Source organism: Aulostomus chinensis, chromosome 4 (genome assembly GCF_037954235.1).
Source record: "Aulostomus chinensis isolate RoL2024-O1b breed Wild chromosome 4, RoL_Achi_v1.0, whole genome shotgun sequence".
Classification (NCBI taxonomy): Eukaryota; Metazoa; Chordata; class Actinopteri; order Syngnathiformes; family Aulostomidae; genus Aulostomus; species Aulostomus chinensis.
The window spans coordinates 15,744,342-15,760,860 of NC_141323.1; the positions used below are offsets into that span (position 1 = coordinate 15,744,342).

At 42.4% G+C, this 16,519-nt stretch overlaps 1 protein-coding gene and 1 long non-coding RNA gene across 5 annotated transcripts in view; one reads left to right on the forward strand and one right to left on the reverse strand.

The window, feature by feature from the left end:
* Positions 1-1,001: 1,001 nt before the first annotated feature.
* LOC147262835 (uncharacterized) lies at positions 1,002-16,442 on the reverse strand. The gene is made up of 4 exons (XR_015112491.1): positions 16,253-16,442; positions 11,720-11,831; positions 3,459-3,622; positions 1,002-2,732 (listed from the first exon to the last, which is right to left on the reverse strand). It is a non-coding gene; the product is annotated as an uncharacterized LOC147262835 (long non-coding RNA).
* atp2b1a (ATPase plasma membrane Ca2+ transporting 1a) overlaps positions 16,243-16,519 on the forward strand; it is a 41,156-nt gene continuing 40,879 nt past the window's right edge. For all 4 annotated transcript variants that reach the window (XM_086202058.1, XM_086202061.1, XM_086202057.1 and 1 more), the window contains exon 1: positions 16,243-16,507. The gene's annotated coding sequence lies outside the window, so the exon portion shown is untranslated. The remainder of the gene's footprint in view (positions 16,508-16,519) is intronic.

Below are 16,519 nucleotides of genomic sequence, written 5' to 3' on the forward strand. Positions count from 1 at the left end.
TCCCTGGACTTGCTTAGCATTACCATATATGGCCATTAAGCACTTAGGCATGTTTGGAGAGTCAAACAATCTGACTGCAGGCGGTATTTTCCAGGCATTGTTAATATTTCAACCCTGACGCTGTATTTAAAAATGTAATAAATGCCGATAGTCTTGGTGCAGGCCTAAAAAAAAAAAAAAAGGTAAGAAAACACAACTACAGTTTATTGTTGAATGTACAAATGCACCATAACAAACCTGACTTGACACCCAGTGAACTGAGGACAACATTGCAGGTAAATCCCAGGATGTGGTCTCTTTGTGCAGCATGTACCCAGGTGAAGTTGTTGTTGGTGAAACACACCTTCCTTGTTCGGTGTGGACTTTTAGAGTTTTCCGTTTGATCTTAACCAAGACTCAATCCCCTGGACCACAGTTAGGACCAAGCAACCAAACCGTGGTCCTCCTGAAAGGTGGGGACTGACATGGGAATCGAATTTTTTTTTGCTGTTGCTGTACCTGTCAGTTTGATTACCAGTGAGTTGCCCTCACAACAGAGGAACAGGCTGCACGGCGTTCTGGATAGAACGGGATCTAATGGGAAAAAAATGGACTAAACAGCAACATCCTCTGGTCTAGACCCCTTAAACATCAGTGCAGGTTCTGATGAGGCCTTTTGGACGAGAGAGGCAACACCTTCAAGTAAAGTGACACAGTCCACTTGGCTATGACACAGCATTTAAGAGGTACCAGAACCTGGGTGACTGAGAACCTTCACAGACCCCTTAGTCTGCAAGGAACCTGTAAGGACCTTGTCAGGTTTCCGTCTAGGTCTGGATCAAACTAAACCGTGGCTCAGTTTGTTCCTAACGTGTTTGGGGATTTTTTTGTTTTTTTAGACCATTCGCAGGAAGTCCCTGTGGGATTTGTTTTGGGTTTTTTTCATACCAAGAAGGAAAATCTTTAGGGAAATGAGCCCTAGTTCAGAGAAGAAGGAGAAATTTTTAATTAAAATCTGGTTTGAAGATTATACAGAGTCAACAGTTTTAAAAAAACAAACAACAACTCACAAATATGTTGAAAATTTCCAGATATTTTCTGAAAGGATAAGAGAAAAGAGGCAAAAGGAGCAATGCTGCCTGACAGCAAAGACACGATACCCATTCCCTTACGAAGAAATGCTCTTTTTAGGATAACCAGGAGAATTACATGACCAAAGTATATCATTGAAAGTTTGTACACTTGCATTTGCAGAAATACAGCGAGATCTCAGAAAAAAGTGGATCAAATGTCTACAGCATCATAAACTTTAGCTGGGACCTTGACGTTAATTTCAAAGTCATCCAACTTGCATGTCAATTCGCAGATATCCGACAGACCACACATGCTTTTTGGAGTTGTTTGACATCCATATTAAGTAATGAATGTTTTACTTCGGTTCAGCAGCCTTGCCGAGATGTCACAGCCTTCCTCCAATGCCCCCTCTCCTCAGCTGGACATCACAAGCTTTTTTGTGAATGACTGTCCCATTGTTACAGCCTGCGTTTTATCTAGCCTTGAATGTATCTTGTTGCTCTCCCTGTCCCTCTTTCATTTCCTCTGATAGTCACACTCACTATGTACCGACACCCATTTCCTCTCTCCGACTGACTCATGATTCATATGCTCACTTGTTATCAATTTTCTGGCTGCTTTGTGCCTGTTCACCCATGGCCTGAAGCTTTGCTATGTAATCACACAAAGTATGCTGGAAATCCTTTTTACTTTTAACACCTAAAGGGTTCATCAGTTCTGGCCCCACTCACCAGAGCGATGACATTGCTTCTGCTCGTGGGTTCCAGTAGAAATCAATCAGCTGCCTCTTAGAAGTGAGGGGGCTCTAATTAAACAAATGGAGCACATCATTGCTGGGGAAGAGGTGTTGGTGTTGGTGGTGGGGGGGAGTCCCCGAGGGAATCAGGAATCCCACCCCTGAATGCAGCACCTTTAACTCTTGGACACATATTCTCACAGTCCAGCAGGTGTGTGACTAAGCATGCCATTGTCAGTGTGACTGAGGATGAGCCTCACTAGTTCACCAGTTGCCCCCCCCCCCCCCACCCCCACCTCCTCCCCTCCATCCAGCCTCCTACGCACACTCACACAGAGCCAGCCCTGTTTCCCATCTGTCACCCTCTGCTCAGCACACAGCAGTGTCGCCTATCAAAAGTGCTAGTCATTGATTGCTACTGTAAGGTGGGATGGGCCCTGCGGTATTGAATTTCGAATGACTGCAGTAAACTATGGGGCTAGTGTGGGCTGGAGCAGCTGTTTGGGTACAGTCCTTCTTTTGTAAAGGGGGGGGGGGGGCGAGGGGGGCAGCTGACTCAAAGATCTCATGGAGGATGGTTAACACTCAGCTGTTTGATAACTGGCTGAATCGTGCCACCAGATTCAAACTGTTGAGTTTAACTGACTAAATTTATTGCTGCATTTTATTCAGGGCTGTTTCTGGCTCTCCGAGTGAATGACTGTAGATTTTAGGATACGTAGTAAAATGCAGAGATTTATTACACTTTAATACATCGGATGAACTCTTACAATTAATCAAGTACTTACAAATAAAGCGCATAAAGACGTTATTTGAAGAAACAGATGGTGAGCGTGGCATCATTTGCAGTCCTTCAGTTGCTTCAACTAGTGTTCAAGGCTCATTTATGTTCATCAGATACTCCGGATTAATTTCTCCCATATTTGAGCCCGTTTCCTGAAAGCTGAAAAGGAGAAGTACCACTGGAAATTATCGAGGCAGCGTAAGGCAGCAAGACACAAAGGAAACTTCTTTTTTTTAAAAAACAACAAAAAAACAGTTAAACTTTTTAAAGAGAGAACTGTAAACTTATTTATGATGTAACCAACCTAGGCACAGACAGACAACTGTAGTGAACAGCCGCAGCTAAGGAAAAGTGGAAGTCCGTGAGAGGCTCCGAACTTTCCCATCATGGACCTTTTGCATAGCATTCATGCTAACATAATGGATGTATGGAGATATGAGGGCAGTTACATCGTTTGATACGGACGTATTTATTTTTGTACATAAAAGGAGCATAAATGAGGTTTACTGTATGTCAGCGCTGGTCGGAATAAAAGTAGCTGCAAAATAGAGGATTTTTTTTTGGTCTTTCTTTCTGACTTTACATTTGAATAATGTGCCATCCCAAAAGTCAGAGTGATTTGTCCACCTAATGACAGTATAAAACTTGGAGTTGTCTTTTCTTTGGGCCTTTATGAACGTATCCCTAGCAGATTTGTTTGTTTATGCTCAAATATGGATTTACTTGAGTGCCCCCATGTTTGTTTTCAATCTTGCTTTTGTCAGGCTGAGAGCATAATGTTCTGTGTTTTCTGAGAAAGGCTTGTTTGGCTGATGACAGGAGGAGGAAAAGAAGGCTAAGGCCAAAGCAAGTCTCCATGTCCCACCGCATCCTCAGGTTACTCACCAGCTTCATCCATTATTGCTGGTCCTCATCCATTATGGATGAGCAGGTACAATGCCACATGGCTCTGGAACCAATGCTCCCATTGCTCTCCCCTTCCACCGCTAACGCCATCACCGCTGCCCTGCCGGAAACCTCCACCACCCGTGAGCTTCTTTATCATCTCACTGGGCCGTGACCCACATAAACAAAGAGCGGGGACAACGTCTTAAAGAGAGAGAAATTATGGGAGGTAGGGGATTGAAATGAGACAGTGCAGGACAGAGAGATTCAACAGGAAGGGGAGGAAGTGTGTGACAATAAAGGTGACAATCCAAAAACAACATTTCCTATATCAAACTTCCATCAGTTTCCATTTCACATCATTGCTCAACACTTTATGCAAAATGTCAGCAATTAGCGTCTACTAAAACTGGCGCTCCGCCCGCTTGCAGCACATCCAACATTAACATCCAGATAATAACACCGATGATGACTTGCAGCCTCTAACCAGACTCCTCACCAAGGCTCTCTCTTGTTCCCTTTTATAGAAAGGATTTCCTCGATGCTACCGCTCTGGGGGATGTATTTAGTCACATCTCTCCTGCATTTGACACTCAGGAGGCAATTGTTTGACATTGGGAAGTAAACTGGAAAGAACCCATGTTTCATTTCAGCCTGGAGCGCATCAACAGTCGGCTACATTTTTGCCAACTAGACTTTCAGAACAGCTTACTATTAAAAGAGAACAGGAAATCCTAGAATTCATTTGCCAGATTTACATTATTTACACGTGAAAAGGGCTGATATATCTGTAAAAGTCAGGTGATAGCATAGCCTGGATTGTTGAGTAATTAGGTGACAATACATTGTTTAGCTCTTATTTTCCAAGGGCGTCATCCTCAAATGTTCTTTCCTAGAAATCTGCTGATCTCCACAGCCATGTGACCCGTCAAGGTGTCCTTGAGCGGGATCTTGTAAGTCACTGAAGATAAGCTTGTCAGAAAGATGCCTGAAATATTAATGGAATATATCCCATCCTAGTTCTGCCTCCTTGTGACAACTCTGCCCAATCTTTCCGTCTTTATTTTAGGGCAAGGGCTCCAGCGTTAGCTCACATTTGCCATTACTTATTTGGGCTCTCTTCTCACGGAGAGTCTGACTCTTCTTGGTGACTTTGTAACTGGGCTAGATGAAAGTAGGGTAACCCCCAACTGGGCTCCGCACAGACATTCATGTTGTCTGGTCACTCTAATGAGGCTATAAAAAAAAAAAAAGTGCAACTCACTGCCACTTTTTCTTAATTGGGAGATGGTGGCATGCAGACACCTAAAGGAACAGTTTAGGACTTATTAAAGTTTAAATAAGAAGATTTCATTGTGTTTGCACTGTAATAATTTAAGTGCAACCAGCAACAGCTTAGCATAAACCCTAGGGAGCACCTCAAATCGTTCTGTGGAAGAGTAACAAAATATAAGCTTGAAAAAGTATTAATCACTGAACAGATGGTTTGAGAAAACTAGGGCCTTTGCAATAGAAGGGCAAAAATATTTTTAGATTAATAAATGAATGAATTATATCAATACTTGTATTCATTTGTGTGATAAATACACCATACTGGCTGTATTTCCCCAAATGAATTGTTTTAAAACTTTTTGTCTGTTTCAAAGCCCATTAATCTTTATTTTTATGTCACAACTCATGGCGGCAATTTTATGTCAATCACAGTAACCCGTGGATTCAGGTAGACTTCGGCCAACTTTGTTTTGTACCAAATCTGAGTCTTGCTGCCGCGTTCACATATTGCCCAAAAAAGAAGGGGGAAAAAAAACATTTTTGAGGAGGAAACATTCCTAGTTTCTTCCCTTTTTCCAGCCTTAATGCTAAGCTACGCTAACTGTCAGACAACATATTTACATGAGAGACACGAGAGCGGTGCGAATCCTCTCGTTTCTCAGTACAAAAACGTCAAACACTGTCTCATAAGCTGTGTCCGAACTGGTTTTTGATAGAGAACAATGGAAAGATTAGGTATCAACAAAAAAGGGGTTATCGCCAACTCTCCTAGAATTTCCCTGAAGAGTGAGTTTATCAGAAAAGAATAGTTAATGGAAAAGTCATCTCACTTCCATTAAAATGTCACACCTTTTATTAATGTCATTTTTCCACCCATTTCTCATCAACATTAGATGTGTGAGTGGGCCAGTCATCTGCCACAGCAGTATTACTCAGTTCAGCTCACAGTACACTTTTCCTGAGCACAAGAAACAAAGGCCAGTCTGTTTCTATGGTTTCTCACATACTGGAGATCTGAGTGGAATTTTACATAGACAAGGCTCATGGTTAGACTGCACAATCCAACATTTAACAAAATACCAAGGAGACCTGAGATGATGGGGATGCTACTCCAGTGTTCTGTGGCTAAATAAAGCTTGTTTATCATGTTGCTCATTAGTGAGATGAAGTCATTACATCACATGTGGCACAGAAGAAAAGCCATCTGAGAACATGCTCCGATGGTTAACTGAACCCAAACATCTCGTCCCCAAAATACAAGCACACATACACATGTTTCTACACACACACACACACACACACACACACACACACACACACACACACACACACACACACACACACACACAAGCCCTCCGGGAGGTCAAAACAGGAAGCCCACCAAGAGCTTTGACAAACATGCCCTGGTTTCTCCGATCTCCTGATGTGTCACACTAAGGATGGTTGCTTTTTCTACAGACGGTACTGGAAAAGACTTGCCTTGCCCTTCACATGACACTAACAGAGGAAAGTTTCCATTGACCAGCAGCTGACGGGATGAATGTGAGGGTGGGAGTGAGGGTGGAGGTGGGTGGGTGGGGGTGCTTGAGGACAAAAGAGGATATTCATTTGTAAAAATTTCTGAGAAACGGAATATGTGTAAAAATGGAATCACGCAATCTAAAAGTAAGAGAATATTTTTGGAAAGGTTGGATAAAAGATAACATTCAAGTGGCTAAAAAAGGTCATCTGTGGGAAAATAAATCCTAGGAAATATGTAATTAATGATCAAGGGCTTTTTCAAATGACTAGGCAGCAGCATGCGTGTTATGAGTCAGAAGAATCAAACCACAATCTTTATTAAAAAACGTTGTCAGTATGTGCTGTAATTTAATTGTGGGACAGATTGTGTTCCTTTTAAAGACCAAACTGACTTGAAACAGGTTTGTAAGACAACTAATGCCATATTGTTTTGTGTGTGGGCCAGAGGAGTAACACTCGCACAAACTATGAAAGCAGAGGCCGTTAAATATCACATACGAACATTTCTGTCAAGGTCCTATGGTCGGTTGTAGCCTTGAATATTTATTTAAAGGGCGTTCAGAACTGCATCTGGTGTAAAAAAAAAAAAGAAGCCATACACATAATCTTGAGTTGTCACAGATCTCATCTTCCAGGGTATGCAGGTTGTGTGGTCTGATTTGGTTCCCGTACAGACACAACTGGCCAGATGAGCTACAACTTCTGGTCAATGTTTGGGGAAGAGGACCGGGTTTAATACTAGATCAAACTTCTCACTGTCAGGTGAAAATATATGGCCATAAGCTAGTCTGTCACGCTCCCCAGACTGCCTCGCCACTTCATTTTGAAAGAGGCGTGCCTGATCGAAACCCGATGGGAGAGTCCAACACTTGACTGCTACACCAAAGGTGCTACTTGATCACTCAGCGGCAAACTTGTTTCCAGTACTGGCCCCTTACTGGTCCAGCCAAAGGACAGAGTAATGGGTTTGGTTCTGATGATGTTACCACTCTCACGGATGCATCATGCTAACTTGCTAATTAATGATGACAAACCTGGTTAAATGGGTGCATAATATGGCCAGGGATTTGATTGAAATGGGTTTAAAAGGCATGTTAAAAGCTGCAATATTAAAGCTATTTCTTTCTTCTTCGTAGCTGCTTGATAAACAGAGTCCTCTCTTCCTTTCTCTCCCAAACAGATGGAACTTCTCTCTCTCCAGTACCTCAATCAGGAGCAGAGAATCTAAGTTATAAGTGGTTCTTTAACTGTCCTGCCTTTTTGCTGTAGCTAAGTGACTGAGTTCTCCCCAGATAGACCAAGGGATAATTGGAAGAGTGGATTGAGGGACACACACACACAGACAGACAGACAGACAGACAGACAGACACACACACACACACACACACACACACACACACACGCACACACACACACACACACAGGTCATTACATTTACCACTAAGCATCTCCATAAACCCAGGCAGGCATATCTGACATATCCATCTGCTATGGTGGGATCATGCAGGATCTCTCTCTAAATTGGGGTAAGGGGTGTGTTGCTCGTAATGATGATGGGGGATATGACATGTAATCACAGGGTTGGTCACAGCTCGGAAACTAAGCGGGGTTATGATTTTACCCTCATTTACATCTCTTCAGGAGCAGCATGTCATATTGCTTTGCTCTGAATAGAAAATAGACAGCTAAAACTTTTTTCTTTTATCCTGTGAGGATTGATGTGTCTTTAGGAGTTGCGTCTGTTGCTGCCCACGTATTCCTAATTCACCCATTTGTTCACCTCTTTGTCTTTGAGTGCATTAACTAAGTTGGAGAGGTCAAAAAGCTGTCTTGAAAGCCTTCTACATTTTGCAGGCGACTGCTAATTGGATAACAATGCCTCTTTGGTACCTGATATATACTGAATGTACTTATTAACATTATCTATGAATAGTTTAAAGCCTCTGTGCAAATGACCATCATAGGTGGAGGTATAGCGTTTTCCGGTTGCATGTCTGTCCTGTTCTTATTGAGGTAATATCTCAGAAACACATTGAGGGTATTTCTCCAAATGTGGCACAAACATCCACGAAGTCTCTAAGATGAGCTGAAAAGGTTTTGCTAGTCAAAGGTTAAGGTAATTGTTTCTCACATGTACACAGTATCATCCATCCGTCCATTTTCTACCGCTTGGGTGGGCTGGAGCCTATCCCAGCTGCCTTCAGGCGACAGGGGGGTGGGTTCACCCTGGACAGGTCACCAGTCCATCGCAGGACCAACACATAGAGACAGACAACCATTCACACTCACAGCCACGCCTACAGTCAATTTAGAGTATCAATCAGCCTCGTCCCCTCTTGATGTCTTTGGACTGTGGAAGGAAGCTGGAGTACCAGAGAGAACCCACACAGGAACAGGGAGAACATGCAGACTCCACACAGAAAGATCCTGTGCTCCAGCCGGGGCTCGAACCTGGACCCTTCTTGCTGTGAGGTGACAGTGCTGACCACTGCACCTCCGTGCCGTCCCTGTCCTATACTCATTAATGCAATATCTCAAGAACATCTTGAAGTTATTTCTCCAAATTTGGCACAAATGTCCACTGGGACTCAAAGATGAATTTTAAAAGTTTTAGTGGTCAAAGAGGAAGTTCTCTGTCAGCTCGTATGTGCCATACCAGTCACATACTTATTAATACAATATCTCAGCAAGACACTGAGAGAATGAACTAAAGATTTTAGTTGTCAGAGTTCCCTAAAAACTCACGTGCAATATTTGTACCATTCTCATTAAAATTGCTATTTCAGGAACATCTTGAGGCAATTTGATTCAAGGATTACCTGAAAATATTTTAGTGGTCAAAGGTCAAGGTCACTGTGACAGACACATATCACGGAGGTGTAAAACCGCGGTGCTGTATTTTATTTTAATTTTCAAAACAGAAACAGTCATCTTAAATGTGCAGTTTTTAAATGTAATGTTTCAATGGAGTTGAAACGGAGCTTTTACATCAGTCAGTGCAAAAGAGCAGCGAGATTCAATATACATAAGCTCACTTGTGCTCACTCCTGTGAAAACAAGGTCAAGGCCATTACCTGCACAGGAGGGCAAGGGGTATGTTTGTGTAGTTATGTACATCTTGAGTGTGTGTGCACACATATGCTCTAGAGTTTGTTTTTTTTCCACTAAGAAACATAGGTCCTGCCTCGCTTCCTCTCTCTGCCGTCCTTCCCTCCCAGGGGAAAAGCCCCCATGCGAAAGGAAAAAAATGGGGTGTAAAGGGCACCGAGTTCCCATTGGATCTCCTCCTCTTTGCCCCATCTGTGCCCAAACTATGCCACGTTGCTCTGGACATTGCGAAAGCTCTGTGCCAGCCTCAGAAAGCATGATGTGCCCCTTTTAAGCTGAAATTGGATGCAGAACTGTAATTAAGTTGCCATTAATTGTTTTGCCTGGTCCCTGGTGACACTTTAGGGGAACAGTGAAAGAGAGTAGCAGATTTATAAGACTGAGGGGGCTTCACGCCTAACTGAGCAACTAAACACAGTGAAAACAATTCTTAATTACTACCTGTTGACACTAATTTAGCCAAAGTCACCTCTGAAAGAAGCTACCTAACCCTCACCGGCTCACTTGTCTCTTTGATAATTTGCTTTTTTGTTTCACCACTTCATCATCTTGAAAAAACATTTTCTGCACCGCTAGATCATTGCTAACAAACACACACGCACTGCTCCTGTTCGAATCTGAAGCCTTATATTTTTGCCGTGTATGTTTTGTTTTCCATTTTCATTCCCGTTGGATTGTAATGTTTTCCATGTGCGTTGCACAGAGTCTAAATGTGGAATCTCAGGTGGTTTCTCTGCCTTGGCGGTAATTGAATCAAGACTATTTATATACCCAACATTTTATGACATGTAAATGTTCACTGGCCTGAATGAAATACACTTTCCAGCTCTGCCTCTGGCAGAGCCAAATGTAAATACAGTAGATATCGACGGAAAACAGGCCGTGGAAAACATGTCCTAGAGGGCAGTGGTTGCACCCCCAACCGGGCTAACGTACTTCTGTATACGTCTTCACCCACACACGCAAGTTTATATGAAGCAGGGATACTATAACCGTTCCCTTCCACTTACACACCCACTTATTCGGATGGGTGTGTCACTGTCCTGACAGAGTCTAGCCTCAATGGGCACTTGAGGTGAATTATTGTTTGTAAGTGGAAACTTGGCGAGATAATCTCAGTGCTGCTGGCTCAGAGCTGAGTAAGACCACTGTCTCCTTCCTTCTACACGTTCACACCCTTGACACACACACACACACACACACAGAGCTTTTGTCTTACCATCTATTTCCAGTTCACACTTATTTGCTGACTCTTCACAATCACTCCTTGTCTGTCGGTGCTCCATCTTTATCTCCCCCCCCCCCCCACCCCCCCAACAACTCTGGCCTTTATCCTGCAGGCCATTCAACTCTCTGTGGCTGCCCTCACCAGTGCCTGCAGTAAATTCCTGGGGTAGATGGAAACACAAACATGCACAAGCCTAGGCTAAGCAGCTCAGTTATGATAGACCCCTCCTTAACAGAAAAGCCACATCTACCACCACCTCTCTCTCAGCTTTCTTTCACACAAGGGAGTCTTTGTGTGACTGCAGCACAAGGTCTCCCTTCAGATCTTCTCTGGCGATGCACACGCATGTTTACCTGCATCATCTGCCCCTGTTGTTTTGCCAGTCAGAGAAGTGTTAATCATATAATTGGACACTCCACAAGCAGACATAATCCCATGTTTAGACTCAGGAAAAAATTGTAATTACCGTAATTTTGTCAGACTAATGACATGTTAGATAAGACAGGTTTGTTATTAGAACTTGTGAAACCCATCCTTAATATAAACTTGATTGATACAGTTACTGTCCAGCAGAAATAACACATCTAAACACCCTCGCAGCCAGCAACAGTTGCGATTTAAGGACCTTTTCGGGGCTCAAGCAATAATCTTAGTAAAAAAAACACGTCATTTTAAACATGTCGATACAGTAGGTAGCATGGCTGCGTGTCCTACTTTAAGCCAGTGAAGAAAAGATTATTAATTATCAATAACCACTCAAAGTAGTGAGTGCTGATTATTCTGATAGAACTGGGCACTGTGGTATATTTAAAGTAGTTGAAGAGCAAATACAAGGATCAGAACAAAACCCAACCCATTGGAAATATTTTTGTTTCCATGGAAACCCAATGTTTTTATACCTTCATTGACATTCGTGAGCAGCAGGTATGTTGTCAGGTAGTCTGTCCATTTCTATTTAATATCTCAGGAACACCTTCCGAGAATTTGTTTAAATTCGGCGCAAACATATAAAGATAAAACAAAAATAACATAATTTATATATTTGGATCGGATTATACCTCATATTACTCTGTTTTTCCCATATTTATTGACTCCGCACAGCATATTTTATTTTTCATTTCCTGTTACTCACCAGTAATTCACTAAAAGTATTATTGTTATCCAGTGGAATGAGGGGCTGAGCACCACTGAAGGGTCCGGTCCAAGAATCACACCTGGCTAGTAAGATGACATGTTCTCCAAGCCTGGAAAAGCAACATAAATATTTTTGATTGGTTTGCTATTGGAAAATTCTCACACATCATAAAGCATATCAGCAATTTCGCACAAGTATCACCCCCCCCCCCCACACACACACACACACACACACACACAACCACTCCTTTAAAGAAGGAAACCCCCCCCCCCCCGCCTCACCACCGCGTGTCTCTTTGCCAATTTGCTGAGCCAGTGGAAAATCCAACGTCCGTTCAAGAAACAAAGTAGTGTAGAAAGATCAGTTGACCAAGGGTAGCAATATTCATACACGGCGTCCATACAGATAGAAACCCGGTTGTGCAATTTAACTTGGGGACACATGGTCTTGTTTGCATTTTCCACTTGACTAAAGAGGAACATTATCTTTAAGTGCAACGTAATCATTTCAAATATGCGCAGGAAATAACTGATAATCTCTTTGTGGTTTGTGATTTTTCCATGCCCTTAGTTGTTTTTTTTGTTTTTTTTTATTTCTACGTGTGTATGTGTAAATAGCTTAATCCTTATTGCAAAGTGCGCTATCTTAAAATGTGATAAGGTGCTGACTTCGCAACTAAGTCCCTCCGTATTGGAACAGCAGACAAAGACGCACACAGTGCCGGTTGCTTAAGACTCTTTGACTGAACCTGTAATTATTTGTCAAGCCATCTAGTCTCACGGTGTATTGAGCTCTGCCCCATGCAATTTAAGTTCTATGTTAGGATGAACACACACACGCACAGACACACACAGACACACACACACACACACACACACACACACACTCAAATAAAGCTTTCTCTATTCTAAAAAGTGGCAGCACTTTACCAAACTTTTTTCTTTTTTAAAATTCTTTCTTTATTCCTCTTTGAAACCATATTGTCTTTCAACATACAGCGATTTGTTTTTCAAACAAAAGTTACCCAGGAGGGAACATCCTCTTTTGGGAGTGCTTTGGCGTGCCTCACCGCTAATGCTTACTCAGACAGCAAGAGCAACACATTAGCATGCACAAAGACTAATGACACTTGACATTTACTGTAGTTCACGAGATGCTCCAGAGCATATGGCAAATTTCCACCGAGAAACTGAGTCAACAGCAAGACTCAGACAACAGCTGTGGGGAAAATGATTGGTCTCCCAATTTAAAAACAAAAGCACTGACTTGGCTTTTGGAATGCTCTACAAAGATATCCTTCCAAACACTGACTTGTTTTGACAGATTGAAATAAATTCCCTCACTTTAATTTTCTGAGATTACCACACTGGTTACAGATAATAAGGTATTTTTTATTTACAGGAGTAAATAATTCCTAATCAAAAAGACCAGACAGATGGTTGTGAGGATATAGCTAAAAGGCCCTGAGACTGTGGCTTCACCGTCTTGCTCACCGCTGTGGTCCCAGAGTGTTTAAATGGATTGAAGCGGAGATTAAGTGGTTTCAACTCTGTAAACAGTCAGTTATGACACGTGGTGAAATTCCAATTTATTGTCTGTCATATTTAGATAAAGAATAGACACTGCAAACACTGGGAGGAACACGTAGTCAAGTTGATGGGTTGAAAAATACTGTTGTCACTTTGGTATACATAGAATTAAAGGGTGTGTTTGCCTGTCCTCTGGTTTTGTTGAGACATGCTGGGTGGCAACGACAAAATGATCCTGTGACCATCCATCCATCCATCCATTGTTTTCCGCTTATTCCTACATTAAGGGTCGTGGGGGGGGGGGGGGGGGGGGCTGGAGCCTATCCCAGCGTCAACGGGCGAGAGGTGGGGTACACCCTGGACAGGTCACCAGTCCATCGCAGGGCCAACATACAAAGACAAACAACCATTCACACTCCTGTGAACATCGTAAATGTAATGAAGTAATTCTTCCAGTTAAACAGTTAAATATAGATGTAAATATTTTGGCAATACATGATAAAATTTCTATTAATTAATATAAAAAGGCCTAGTTATTTGTTATTTTTACAATTTTGATGCTCTATTTTTTATTTGCTATGACTTCACCTGACAGTTTTGGGACTGAAAAAATGTATAACTTCATGTCGTATCTGTCTTTTAAATATATGGCTAAAGTCAGCAGCTAGTTAGCTTAGCACAAAGACTGGAGATGGAAAGAAACAGCTGGCCTGGAAAACAACTCTAGCAGGAACAAAATCTGCCAAATAGCACTGCTAAAGGTCACTTATTAACAGGTCAAGCCTAGTTTGTGTAATCCGTATTAAAACCAAACAGTAAAAACAACAATACATTGGTGTAAATACTCTAGGAAGAAACTGCTCCATGCCAGGCTAACAGCTAACTAGCTGTTAGCCTGGCAGCTAACTGCAGCATCGTATTTAGCAGCTAATCGGGAAACCACCAAAACCACTGACAGAGAGATGGAAAACAACACACACATTAAAAACAAAAGGTCACACTTCTTTGATGCTTTTGAGGGCCTGCGTAACGAAGCCTGTTTGCTCGTGTCGGCTCAAATGAGCTCAGCAGCTACGGTTATATTTTAAAAGACAGAAGATTGATTGACAGCTGACAATGTGAGACGGAAAACGGGAGACATATGTGACATCCAAATGACTGTGTCATCTCAGCGATGGCTGACTTTTCATTCTAGAACTTTACAAACGACACTGTTGAATGTCCCCTGCTACAGAAGCCAAGCTTAAATCATATTTAATTCTGTCTGTTAAAGTCTTTATCGTGGAATATATAGCAACCTTACAAGTTGAAGGTGACATGTTAAACATATAGTTTAGATTTTTACTAAGGATTATACAAAAAAAAAGTGCCGTTGCAATAATCTGTGTCCATGCCTGACTGATTGTTCCTTTTTCTGCTTTTCACTGAATCAGCACGGACAAATCAAACAGGCAGAAGAGCCAGTGATTGCACAAGTAAACTTGCATAAATCAAATATTTTCCCCTGCGTATCCTCTTCCCTTCTCTTTCCATATCTCCTCTCCTTTACGTAGATCTGACTCAGATGTTCTGAAACATAATTTTCCAACTTTTTAATTACACCAAAATAAATAAATAAATAAATAAAATGTGAACTTTCCCCTTCTTAGCAAGTGGTAAACGCTCCTGTGCACTGGGGGCGGTTGTGTTAATGATAAGTAGCATTATGTTAAGACAGCAGGTATATTACACTGAGGTTTGACCTTAACTTGGTTGCTTTCTGTTTATCATCTACCACCACTTATGTCTATTTTAACCCAGCATCCATGACATATAGGGGATAAAATCAGTCATAGTTTGCATGCTTTTGGGCAAACATTCATCTTAAATGCATTCATACACGGCTTGAACATTCCCTAGCATGCACCTTAGCACCTTGCTCAGCTGTTTGTTTGTTTTTTGTATATCTTTTAACCATCCTGCGCAAAATGTGCACAAATTTGTTAGACCGTATGGTGTCTCCTGATGCTCCAAGATTCTGAATCATGTTCTGTCGTTATTCTCGCTTGCTATCGACATTATTCAGAATATAGAGAAGCCAAAGCGAGGAGCAGCAGGAGGAGGAGGAGGTGGTGGAGGGAGACGTCTCTGCTCTCATAGAGAGCAGTTCATTTCACTGGGTTCCTGTAAAATGGGACGCTGATTCTCATGCGTGACTCCTCATCAGGACCTAAGAAACGCAAAGAATACAGGCATTGAATCCGAAGAAGAGAGAGAGAGAGAGAGAGAGAGAGAGCGAGAGAGAGAGAGAGAGAGAGAGAAAGCGCTACGTCATGGAAAGAATGACGTCAGGGTTGATTAGGCGCCGACGGAAGAGCCTTGTGTAGCAAAGGTGGACAGTTGATGCGGCACTGGAGTTTCGGTGGGTACATTTTTTTGTTGCATGCATGCATACATGCAGCATCATATGATGAGGGGGAACTGTTGAATAATCCCGTTATTATAGAGCGACACGGGAGCAGAGAGGGAGCGCGAGAGGGAGAGTACGAGGGGATCATGACGTAACCGTTTCCATAGGCGACTGATATGCCGGCTAAGCCAATGGGAATCCACACCAGCGGTCCATACCCATCCTCCTTTTGACGTGCATCACATGTCCCCGGCGGAGTTGTGTCAGAAAGGAACTGGGCGAAGCGAAATGGTCAATGCAACTCACTTCCGCCTTCGCTTAAATTAATATTAGAGAACGTAGAACCTTTTGTTTCCCCCCTTTATATCTGGATGAGCCCAGATCACAAACATTTCAATAAATAAAGTTTTAATAAACTTATATCAATATAAGTCTCATATATCATAAAGTATTCTTTAAACTAAATAGAATATCAGGTGCTTTTTACGCGCACGTGAGCAGTAACTGACGTCCTTCATGAATAACGGTTGAGTTGAATCTTCTTTTTTTGTCAATGTAATCAGCAATAAGTCGTATACCCCCCCCCCCCCCCCCACCACCCCGCCGCCATACCTGTGTAGCGAGACTGTTTCGTTTTAAACTGCTGCACTGCTGTATCATACGGTTTCCGATCTGGCGGTCACAGATTTCCTTGGTTTGACTGGGAGGGGAACCATCACGACAGCTCCTGCTGCAGACTTTGGTTGTGGTTGTGACAGTGCGGTGGGCGGGATTTTACCTCAGATCAGGGGAGAGAGTCTAGTCTTTGGTGATTCCGAGGGGGAGTTAAAGAGAGAAAGGGACCTAGGGTGCTCTTCAGAGAACGGAGTAAGTATTTTA